General features: G+C 34.6%; 1 pseudogene; it reads right to left on the bottom strand.

The window, feature by feature from the left end:
* Positions 1–237: 237 nt before the first annotated feature.
* Positions 238–998, bottom strand: LOC138393799 (large ribosomal subunit protein uL29m pseudogene; annotated as a pseudogene).
* Between the last annotated feature and the right edge of the window lie 12,222 nt (positions 999–13,220).

Here is a 13,220-nt window from a genome sequence, read left to right as displayed (position 1 = left end):
GTCACATAAGCAATATTGAGAGAAATAACAGATAAAAAACACTACATATATATAATATGATGCCATTTATAAAAAATTCAAAAAGTGGCCAGGGGAAGAAAATGATTGGCAAAGTGTTCCATGGCTCTCGTGATATATTTCTTTCTTTTTTTTTTTTAAACCACTTAACTTGTTCTTTACTTTTATATATAGCTAGTATGCAAGAAAAATAAAATGGTAAATTCAGGAGTTCAAACATCTTAGATAAGACTTGACTTCTGAGCTTCAGAAAGATGTGGAAACTTTTCTTGAAGAAATTTTTCTTTCTTTTTCTCTAAATTTTTCTTCCTTGTTCTGATGCTGGCTGCTTTCTCAAGTTTCAGTTTGTTAAAACGTTCCACATAAGGCATTGCAAAGAATCGTTTCCTATGGTAGCTTTTATTTAGGTGCCAAGGTATAGACCACGGCTTGAACCTGTGCCAGATGATTCTTACAAAGATGTCTCTTCTCCAAACACCAGGTCTGTGATTTTCTTGACCAGTCTGAAGAAGCCTTAGGGCATCTTCTCTTTCCTGGACAACTTCATCTAATGCATCCATGGAATCTACTACCTTCTCTAACTGCTCTGGACTTGGCATTGGCAAGCTCTGCTGCTTGGCTTCCTGCTCTAGGGTTAACAGCATGCTTCTTTCTTTCAGTAGGACATACCAAAGTTTATGTAAATCTTCTGTACTTTTGTTCCTTAATTGCTGACAGGTCCATGATGCTCCAGATTTTACTTTTTCTTCTCCCTAATTCTTTGGGTCATCAAAAAATTCTTTCAGTCCTTTTCTTGATGATGTAGTATGAAGTAATTTGCACTGGTGAAAGGATGTGACATCTGGTATATTCTTAGGCAACAAACTAAGAGAAAGCCTGCAACGTGTGCTGTCTGGGATCGGAAGAGTTATGGACGATCTGGACGCCTTCAGGGCGGCTGAGACTCTTCTACAAACAATAGCCAAACTGGCTGCAGCCATTTTTTCACATAACTAAGCAAATCGCGTTTCCTCCAACAATGCGGTGATATATTTCTTGATCTGTATTTCACATTGGTTATGTTAACTTTGTGAAAATCCATCCCAACCTGCAATTATGAATTGCTTATAAACTATATTTTAATGTAAATTTACTTTAAAAACTAATACATGAATCTTCCTGTTCATTGCTTTGACTCTGCCTTTTGGAAGTCATTTTTTTTTTTTTTCCGGTCTCAAATAGAGGACAAATGGAGTCCTTCACTTGAAAGCGAAGGTTTTGAATCCAAGGTAAGAGTATTTCCGCCTCCCCACCTTTTTTTCAATTTAAAAATCATTTGATCGTGTATTTTCTAAGGAGTTAACTTGGTGTTGTCCGTCCACAGTCATTTAATGGATTTTCTATTCAGGTTCAGATTTTCTGAGGTGGAAAATCCCTTTTAAAAATGAGTCAAGGTTAACAATGCTTATTAGCAATATAGTGCAGTCCTACTGGATATATGAGCCCCAACTCTAAATTACTGAAATCTACCTTCCTCCTAGGTAGCGTCTATAAATCATTGCTAAGAAAATCGGCTAAGCCTTTCAACCTGGGAATTCTCTTTCTCCACCCCAACCTCGGTTATATATGGGAGGTGTGATTTCAGGTGACTTAACTGTCTGGATTGATTATTTGATTTGGTGATATGGATTGATAGTTTGGCTACTTTATTACAAATATTTTAATAATTATGACTGATATATTTGATGCCATTTCAGTTCAATTTTTGAATCAGAGCTATACTTTTTTTTTTCTTTTCAAGATTAATTAGATAGCTTCTTCCCTTTCTCCTAAGTTCTAGAACAATTTCTATGGAAGTGAAATTATGTTCCTTGAGAAATATTATACTTCAGTTTTTTTGGTTGGCATTAATGTATTCTGGTAATTTGAATGTGATTAATCCCTTGGCAATTAGTTACTAGTCTCCCTAATACAGAGTTTTTGAGCTTAAATATCTCAATATTCTACTATTTTCCAAAAGAACTATAAATTTCTTCTGTTAATCTATCAATCAATTTATCTACTTATTTATCCATCCACCCACCCACCCATGCATGCATCATCTATCTATCTAATCAACTTATGTATCCATCCATCCACCTATCATCTATCATTTGAAAGTCTCTTTAAATTTTATCTAACTTCTACCCTCTCAATTTTTTCATGTTATTCATGTCTAATTCTAATTTTGTTTTACAGCCAACTGTAGTTATAATTTCCAATTGTCAATACCATGGCCAGCAGGTATTGATATTTCTTATTCCAATTCAAAAATTGAGGAGTGATTTTTTTTTTCCCATTAATTCCTGCTTTTTCCATGTCTCACAAGTTTTAATATGTATATTTCTTTCTTGGGGTTTTAATTTAAAAATATGATTTTTAATTGAAAAAATAATAATTTATACATTTAAGGTATAATGTGATGTTTTAATATTTTTATAAATTTATTCATAAATCTAGCATAATTAAATCAAGCTAATTAGCATGTTCATCACCTTGCTTACCTAATATTTTTCATGGTGAGACATTTGAAAATTACTCTCTTAGTATTGTCACTTTACTGTACAATAGATCTCAAAATCTATTCCTCCTGTTTATCTGAAACTTTGTACCCTTTGATCAACAACTCCCCACTCCCTACCTCCCCACCAACAGCAGCCTCTGGGAACCAACATTCTACTGGCCACTTCTGTAAGTTTAACTTCATTAAATTTCACATGTAAGTGAAATCATGCAGCATTTATCTTTCTGTTCCTGCCTTAGTATAATGTTCTCCAGATTCATCCATGTTATCCCAAATGACAAGACTTCCCCCTTTGTAAAGGTTGACCAGTATACCATTATGTGTATATACCACATTTTCTTTATCCATTTATCTGTTGATGGACACTTAGGTTGTTTACATATCTTGATTATTGTGAATAATGTTGCAGTGATATGAGTGCAAATACCCTTTCGATATAAAAGCTAAAAATTGAGCTACCATATGATCCAGTAATCCCATTTCTGTATATATATCTAAAGTATATTGAAATATTTTTAAATCAATTAAAATATTTGCTTTAAGATTTCTTCTCCAATTCATGACTTATTTAGTACTATCTTTAAAAATCAAAATTTGAGAACTTCTTTCTAATCTTTTTTTGTCCATTTCTAATAATTCTGTTTGTATTAGAGAATATTCTCTCATTTCAATCTTTTGAAATTGTTGCGACATGCTTTGTAACTTAGTATATATTTAAGTTTTTAAAAATATTCTGTATGTGCTTGAAAATGACTTGTATTATGCAACTGTTGAGTGCAGTTTTCTTTTTTACTGTGTCATGCAAATTTTTTATGCCTATATTTGTATGGGAAAAAGTTAACATAGCAAGCCTGACCTTTGGCTGGCATCTGGGAATTTGGCTTTTGTTATGTTCCCCATTGTCTTAACTGATAGGCAGTTTTGTATGCCTGAGGCACTGAACCCTGCTTTATTAGCTTGTCTATTCAGTTTGTACAAACAATGTGACTGATGATGAACATCTACCTTGGGATTCTAGAATTTTGGTTATTGTGGCTGGTCACACTTACAGAGGGTGCCTGCATGACTGGCTTACCAATAAAAGTTTTGGACTCAGTCTCAACTAGGTTTTCCTGGGCTAAAATGCTGCGTATTTTTTGGTTTAAATAAGAGGTATGGTCTGTGTGATCCCTACCCCTGAGAAAGGAGAAATCTGGAAAACTGCTTGTGGACTCCCCTGGTTTCTGCTTAGTATATCTTTTTCTCTAGCTGATTTGGCTGTGTATTCTTTCACTGCAATAAACCATAGCCATTGGTACAACTGTCTTTGACACCTGTGAATTCTTCTAGTGAATTACTGAATGTGGTGGTCATGGGACCTCCCCCCATTAAGCAATCCTGGTATATTTTTTTCTATTATTTTTAGACAGATGTGTGATTGAATCTTGCATTGAGATTTTGAAATTGTCTATTTCCATCTATGGGGAGAACTATGAAACACTGAGGAAGGAAATAGCAGAGGACGTAAACAGATGGAAAACCATACCATGCTCATGGATTGGCAGAGTCAACATTGTTAAAATGTCTATACTGCCCAAAACGATCTACAGATTCAATTCAGTGTAATCCCTATTAAAATTGCACAATTTCTCTAGGAATACTTCCGGTACTATTTTGAATAGATGTGGCAAGAATCAACATCCTAGACTTGTTCCTGATCTTTTATTTTTTTCATGATTTAATATGGTGTTAGCTGTGGGAATTTCATATATATCCTTTATTATGTTGAGATAATTTCCTTCTATTCCTTGTTTGTTGAGAGCATTTATCAAAAAAGGCCATTTAATTTTGTCAAATGCTTTTTTAAATCTCAATTTAGGTAATTATTTAGTGCTTATCCTTCATTCTGTTAATGTGGTGGATCACATTAATTGATTTTTGTATCTTGAACCATCCTTGTGGCAGGGATAAATCCCACTTGGTTTTGGTGCTTTTAATGTGCTTTCAGTTTGCTAGTATTTTTTGAGGTATTTTGTGTATATGTTTGTCCTGGATATTGGCCTGTAGTTTTCTTTTCTTGTGGTGCCTTTGCTGGCCTCAGTTTTAGAGTAATTTTGGCTTCATAAAATGAATTTGAGTGTTTTGTCCTCTTCAGTTCTTTGGAAGAGATTGTAAAGGGCTGGTATTCATTCTTTAAATATTTGGTAGAATTCACCAGGGAAGCATTGAGTCCTGGGCTTTTTTCTTTGTTGGGAACTTTTTGATTACTGATACAGTCCTCCTACTAATTATATTTTTGTTCATATTTCCTGTTTCCTCATGATTTAGTGTTGGTAGGTTGTATATTTCTGGAAACTTATCCACTTGTTTTAAGTTTTTCAATTTGTTGATCCTTTTTACTTTTGTGACATCAGTTATAATGTCTTACCTCCATTTCTGATGTTTTAAAAATTTGAGCCCTTTCTCTTTTTTCTTAGCAAAAATGTCAATTTCATCTTTTCAAAAAACCAACTCTTAGCTTCATTTTTTCTTATTGGTTTTCTATTCTCTCTTTTATTTAAATCCACTCTAATTTTTATTATTTCTATTCTTTGGCTAAATTTAAGCTTAGTTTGTTCTTCTTTATCCACATTTTAAAGGTGTAAAGTTAGGTTGCTTATTTGAGATCTTTGTTATTTTTTGATGTAGGCATTTGTCACTAAATATTTCCCTCTTAGTACTATTTTTGCTGCATCTCATAAGTTTGCATATTCTGCGTTTTTGTTTTCATTTGTCTCAAAACATGTTCTAATTTTTTTTTCTTATTTTTTTTTTACCTATTGGGTGCTCAAGAGTATGTTACTTAATTTTAAACTTAATTTAAATTAATTAAGAATTGTTATATTACCTAACATGGCCTATCCCGGATAATGTTCTGCTTGCACTTGAATAGCATATATACTTTGGAGCTTTTCAGTGGAATCTTCTGTGTGTGTCTGTTAAGTCTGTTTGGTCTTTAGTGTTGTTGAAATGTGTTGTGTCCTTATTACTTTTGTGTCTGGATGTTGTATCCATTATTGAAAGTGGAATATTGAAGCCTCCTACTGCCATTGCTTTGTTGTCCATTTGTCCTTTTCAGTTCCGCCAATATTTGCTTTAAATATTTAGGTAATCTGTATTAGGTATATATATATAATTGTAATATTTTCTTTTTATCATCATGTAATGTTCTTTTTCTTTTGTGACAGTTTTTGTCTGAAAGTCTATTTTTTTTCCTTGTAAAAGTGTAGCCACTCTTGCTTTCCTTTGGTTACAATTTTCATGGAATAACTTTTTTCATCTTTTCACTTCAGCCTATATGTGTCCTTAAATCTGAAGTGAGTCTCTTTTTGACAGCATATAATTTATAGTTCTATGTTGTATTTTTATCCATTCAGCTACTCCATGTTTTTGGATTGGGGAAGTTTAATTCATTTACATTTAAAGTAATTATTGATAAGGAAGGACTTACTATTGCCATTTTATTAATTGTTTTTTGTCTGTCTTGTAGTTCTTTTGTCACTGCTTTCTTCATTTGTTATTTTTCTTTGTGCTTCATTGACTTTTTTGGATTGATATGATTTCATTCCTTTCTATTTGTGTTTTCCGAATCTCAATACGTACTTTCTTTTTGGTTATTACTGTGGCTTACATAAAACTACTTATAATGATGTCTTTTTAAATGATAAAAACTTTATGTCAAATGCATAGCAAAACACTATGCTTTTTCATCTGTGCCTCATACACGCTTTATGTTATTGATGTCACAGTTTACATCTTTTTATGTTGTGCCCTGGCTAACATATTTTTATGATTACATTTATTTTCTAATATTTTTGTCTTTTATATTAGAATTAAAAGTGATTTACCTAACACTATTACAGTATTGCAGTATTCTCTGTTTTCTATATATTTATTTTTACCAGCAGGTATTATATTTCCACATGCTTTCATATTGCTGTTTAGCATCTTTTTGTTTCAACTTGAAGAACTATCTTTAGCATTTCTAGCAAAGGCAGGTCCAGATTTAGTGATGATGAACTCTCTCTGCTTTTGGTTACCTAAGAAAGTCTTCATCTCTCCTTCATTTTGAAGTTCCTTGTTACCAGGCACAGTATTCTTTGTTGGCATTTTTTTCTTTCATCATTTTGAACATATCATCTCTCTTCTGGCCTGCAATGTTTTTGCTGAGAAATCCACTGATAGTTTTATGATGGTTCCCTTAGATATAATAAATTACTGTTCTCTTACTGCTTTCAAGGTTCTTTTTGACTTTCAACAATTTGATTTTAGTGTATCTCAGTGTGAATTTTGGGAGGTTCTTCTTATTTGAGCTCTTTCGGGGTTCCTAGATCCAGATATTCATTTACTTTATCAACTTTGGAAAGTTTTGTCCATTATTTCTTTGAATAAATTTTCTTCCCCTTTCTCTCCTTTCCTTCTGGTACATCCATAATATGAGTATTGGTCTGATTAATGGTGTCCAATTAATTGCAAGAAGAATTCTTGAAGTCAGAACTTTGATGCTAAATTTTTACTGGATTCATGTATTCTGATAATTACAATAAAATAAACTTGTTTTGTCCCTAAAGCTTTAGGAAGCAGTGTTTTTACTCTCACTACTTGTTGTTACTTTTTGTTTTCAGAGATATTTTGCCTCATAATTTTAGGGTCCATGTTTACAATTACACAGAAATTATGGAACTGTTGCCCAAGAGTTTCAGGTGAGGATTATAATTATTTATGTTTTAGTTTTGTCATGTCCTTTTTTCTCCCTATTGTCCTAAGGTTTAGGGTTTTGTATTATTGTTTGTTTTAGTTTTTCTATAAATAGTAAAGTAAATTAACAAGAGTAATTACTTTTGTTAATATACACTGAGTTATCATCCATACACAGATTCTGTCTACGTGATCAATTCAAGGAAAGATGATTATATATTTTAAAATATTAATTTCACAATGAGTAGAAAAATTCTTAAGTTGGTGAGATAATAGAACATGAACGTGAACATGTAATGCCTTTTACTAGAGTAAAAAAACAACAATTTGAATCAGAAAAAACCCAAGTCTCTGAAGAGATGGAGACTCCAAAGCCATTTTTACATATTGATTTGTTGTAGCTACTTATATATTCTAGTTACTAATTGCTTGTCAGATGAGTAGTTTGCAAAAAATTTTTTTCCAATTCTGTTGGTTGTCTCTTCCCTTTGTTACTATTTCCTTTGCTGTGCAGAAGTTTTTTAGCTTGATGTGATCCCATTTGTCCAATTTTGCTTTTGTTGCCTGTGCTTTGGGAATATTACCCAAGGAGTCCTTGCCCAGACCAATGTCATGAAGCACTTCACCAATATTTTCACTTAGTGGTTTCATAATTCTTGGTTTTAGATTTAAGTCTTTAATCCATTTTGATTAGGTTTTACAGTATATATATATATACATATATATATATTTTAATTAATAACAGCCTACTTTCAAATAACACCACACCACTTAATGTTTAGTGTAAGAATCTTACACCACTTCACTCCCAATTCTTCCCCCTGTCTTCGGTGCTGTTGTTGTCATGTACTTTAGCATTTGGTAGAAGCCACAATATGCTAATATCATTTTTGTTTTAGATAATTATCTTTTATTGTGATTAAAAATAAGAAAAAAATGTCTTATATATCACAATTTTTGGAGATGTTTATTTTTGTGTGGGGAATCATATTCTTTCTACTTGCAGAGTATCCCTTTATATTTCTTTATGGTGCAATACTACTAGCAATGAATTTTCCCAGTTTTTGTTTGTCAGGAAAAAAGTCTTCATTTCTTTTTCATTTTTGAAAATTTTCGCCCAGTATAAAATTTGAGGTTACTAGTGTTATTTCTTTCTTCCTAGCACTTTAAAAGTGTTAGTCAATTGACTTCTGGCTTCATATCATAGTTTCTGCTCTGACCTTTATATTTCCTTATCTTTATGTATTAATACTTCTTATATCTTGCTGCCTTCAAGATTTTTCTCTATCATTGAGCTAAGCAGTTTTAATATGATCTAGTACCCAGCTTCTTTTTTGTCAAATTTATTTTATCTCGAGTCCTCTGAACTTCTTGGTTCTCTGGTTTGATGTTTTTCATTACTTATGGAAAATTTTTGGACATTGTGTCTTCAATTTTGTCTATTCCCTTCCTTCCTATCCTCCCCTCTCTCCTCTTCCCTCTCCTTATTCTCCTTTCTTCTCTCTCTTCCCTACTTATGAAATTCCAGTTACACATGTGTCAGGTTGATATTATCCCAAAGGTTATGGATCCTCTGGTCTGTGTGTGTGTTTGGGGGGCAGGGGAAGGTAGTGTGTGTATTTACTTATTTCTCTGTGCGCCTCATTTCAGTAATTTCTATTTGCCTATCTTTGAGTTTGCTGATTATTTCCTTGCCTATGTCAAGTTTACTGATGTGTCTGTTAAAATCATTCTTCATCTCTATTAGGATGTGAATATTTTTTCAATTTCTAGTATTTCCATTTATAGGGAAATTTGATTTTTCCTTATAATTTCTAGCTGGTGAAGTACTGCATCTTTCATGGGTATTTTCCACCTTTCCAACTGGTTATTTCCTTAAACACAATAATTAGAGGTTTGTTTGTAATTTTTTTAATTCCTTCTTAAGATATCTCTGTCATCTTTGAGTCTGAGACGTTGATCATCTTTTTCCTTGTCCTTTCATTTTTATGTGTCTCATGATTTTTGTTTGAAGACTAGATATTGAAAATTGGATGATAGACTGAGGTAAATAGGGTTTTATGCCTGTTAGGACATTAGCATGGGTTCTATATTCTATATATAGAATTATATTATATATATTCTATATTATATATAGAATATATATTCTATATATAGCATGACTCTATATTCAAATTGTTTTGGATTTTTTGTTGCCTTGGCAACCTTCAGAGCACCACCAGCTTCAAATTCTGTAAGCATCACCTTGCGTTTAGGGTGGGGCTGTTTTCTTGTGTCTGTGTGGTGTTTTCTTTTCTTTCTTTTTTTTTTTTTCCTTTTTAATGTCCCTGCTCCATTCTCAGGTTTTAGTCTTCCCTCTCATCCTTCACTCTCTAGAGGTCTCCCTCTGTGTGCTTAGCCTTCACTGAACGGTGGGCTGCTACTGCTTGTTACTTGGTTCTTGGTGGCCTGGTCAGGTTGGGGACAGGGAAGGGTGGGAATTCTTTGCTGCCTCGTTCTAAGCTCCCTCTTAGGCGACCCTGTTTCTCCGAGTCTCTGGGGTGTGGCTTTCTCAGTGATCCCGCCAGGGTCCACTTTGAGGAGCCTTTAACGGTCTGGGTCCGGAGCAGGCGCTGCTTTTGCTCCGCGGGTACAGGGTATATTTTCCAACATGCTTCTCTTGGACATCGTGTGACTTGTCCTTTCCAGCAGTCTAAAGCTGTTTTCTTTCTTTCTTTTTTTTTTTTCTTTCCAAAAGAAAGAAGGATCTGGGTGCTGGCTTGGAATCTGGGGCTGCAGGGGCTGTTCTGGCACTGGTGCTGGCCTGAAGCCTAGTACCATGTGGGTTGGCCTCAGCTCTGGGCCAGTCTGGCGCTTTGGGTCAACCAAGACCCTGAGTTCATGTCAAGTGGCCTAGTGACTAGAGCTGCAGGGGTTGGCCTGACATTTGGTGGGCCTGAAACCTATATCCAAGAGCACTGAGGTGGGGGCTGAGTCTGTACCTGCCAGCATGGTGCCTGGGATGCCACCATGGGTGCCTGAATGGAGCTGGGATCCTTGGGTGTTGACCTGGCACTAGGGTCTTCCTGGAGGCTGGATTTTCAAAAGCCAGCCTGATGGTTAGGGCTACAAGGATCAGCCGTGTGAAAGATGCCAGAATCCAAATGGAGCCAATATGTAAACCCCTAACGCAGAGCTGGGGAAGGCCCTGGAGAGAGGCATTTACCCACATGTGCCCGATAACAGGAACTAACCTTGTACTGAAAATGTCCCTGCAAGAACAGCTGTCCAGCATTTGCCCGTGTAACATGGAACTGATGCCACCTTTGTTATTGTTTCTTGTGGCCATAGTAGAATCAAAACAACTTACATAAGCCTCCTGGTTTGGCCTTTAGAAACTTCCCTTTACCTCAAACTCTTTAAACAAGCACACAGCTTACTGGGGCACACGTATTTTCACTGCAATGCTACTACTGAATAAATAGCATCTTCTTGTAGAGAGTCTGTCTGTCTGTCTGTTGTTTGGGTTTGACAGCGGGTGCTGCAGCATCCTGAAGCCTGGGGCTGCCGGGTGGGCTGTGCTGGGCTGGGCCAATGTACTGGCTCCGTGGGCACAGTCTGGAGCCTGGGGCTATGGGGCACTGCCTGGCCTTGGATTTTTCCAAGGCAAAGACCGGTGCTCACTTCGCTCTACTTCCCCCACACAGAAGGTATTTCTCACCCCACTTTGCTGCCTGGAGTTAGGGGTACCGGTGACACAGGTAATGGGAAACTGTCCTTCTTACTCACTTCAATGTGTCTTTTCTTATTTCTGTGTTATACTCAGGTGCTATAATCACTCACCTCGTTTTCTTAGCTCTTGTCAAGGTATTTTTGCCTGTGAATCGTTGTTCAAACTGATATTTCTGTGAGGGGACAAGTGCTGGAAAGTCTTACTCTACCATCTGGTTGACATCACTCCATCACTCTCCCACAATTACCTTTTGCATTGTTTTGGTCGCGCTTGTGAGGCCGGGATCCACCTGCTCGATGAATCTGTACAACCTCCAGATCGCCATCATTACCTTCCCGAACCATCACTCTGCCAGATTCGGTAACACATCCACCAGCACAGAATGAGCACAAATGGAAAGATGACATTTTCCTAATGCACAGGCTATCACTATAATTATTCAAATTAAAACAAGAAAAAAGGATTGTGAAAAAAGTAGAGCAGAATTTCAGAGACTGTGAGAAAATATAAAATGATCCAATCTGCATACAATCCGATTCGCAAAATGAGGAAGAGAGGAAATCAGGTAGGGAAAATATATGAAAAGAAAATATTCAAGAGTTTTTAAAATGGTTAAAGATTATAAACTCAGAGACACAGCAAACTTCTCAAATTCTGAGAATGAACACTATAAAGAAATTACACATCTGGGTACATCATAACCAAACGCTGATAAGCAAAGATAAAGGGAAATCATTTAAAACAAGCAGACAAAAAACATCCTGCAGAACAATAGTAAGAATGATGCTAGAAATAATAGAAATCAGAATCCAACTTTTATTAAATGCAGTGGAAGGCAACAAGCACTGGAATGAAATGTTTAAGGTACTGAAATAAAAATTGTCAAAATAGAATTTATGCCCATCAAAAATGTACTTCAAAAATGAAGACAAAAATAAAAAAATAGTATAAACTAAAAGAGAGAATTTATCTGTATAAGACTTTTAAAAATTCATGTTTAAATTATTTAAGTAAACCAAAGATTAACACATTTTATGAGATACACACATACAGGCACACACACACACTCACATTCACACATGCAATCTCCAATACCATGAAATAGTATTCAACACTAAAAGAAAATAACTCACCAAGTCCTGAAAAGACTTGAAGGAACCTTAAATTTCTAAGTGAAAGAAGCCAAACAGAAAAGGGTTCGTACTGATGATTCCAACTATACATTCTGGAAAAGGCAAAACTATGGAAACAGTAAAAAATATCAGTGGTTGCCAAGGGTTCAGAGGGAGAAAGAAACAGAGGAACAAGTGGGGCATAGAGCAAGGAAATTATTTTTATTGATATTACAATGGTAGATACATGTCATTACACGCTTCTCAAAACTCATAGAACGTACAACACAAAGAGTGAACCCTAATGTGAGCTATGGGTTTGGTTATAATGACGTGTCAATGTTGGTTCATTGAGTGTAAAAAATGTGCCATGTGGACACAGGATGTTGATGGCAGGGCAGGCTGTGTTTGCAGAGGTAGGGCTATGTTGCAAACCGTATTTTCCACTGGATTTTTCTGTGAACCTAGAACAGCCCTAAACACATTAGACATTTATGTATGTATGTAAAATGCAATGTTATTACTTCGTTCATGATGTGGTATGTAGAATGCAATATGTTGAAGATGTATAATATAATCTCTAATTACTAGAAAACAAAAGAACAATGGTTATATTTAAAAATTAAAGTGAATAGATGAAATGGAATTAAAGTGGCTTCAATTATCCAAAGAACATAAGAAAGTAAAAACAAAAGACCAAAAAGAAAATAAAACCTTACAGAAAAAAATAGAAAACTACTATTAATAGTAGGTGAGAAACATAAACTTAATATAAAAAAATCGGTATGCTATACACACACACACACACACACACACACACACTTTAAGACATACTTTTAAAGTAGAAGAATTTTAAAAAATAACCCAGGCAAATTCTAACCATAAAAAAACAAACCTGGCTATGGAAATGTGAGACAAAATAAATTTAATTACAAGATGTTAATATAGGTAAATAATAAAACTTCATCAAGAAGATAAAATATTCCGAAATGAGTATGTACAAAATAACATCTTCAAAATACCAGAATTAAAAGTTGATATAACCCAAATAGAAAAATTTACTATCTTAGTTGGATATATTGAAAGAATAAACAGACAAAATAATTAATTATATAAAATA

Source organism: Eulemur rufifrons, chromosome 12 (genome assembly GCF_041146395.1).
Source record: "Eulemur rufifrons isolate Redbay chromosome 12, OSU_ERuf_1, whole genome shotgun sequence".
Taxonomy (NCBI): Eukaryota; Metazoa; Chordata; class Mammalia; order Primates; family Lemuridae; genus Eulemur; species Eulemur rufifrons.
This window is presented reverse-complemented; position numbering and strand designations above follow the sequence as displayed.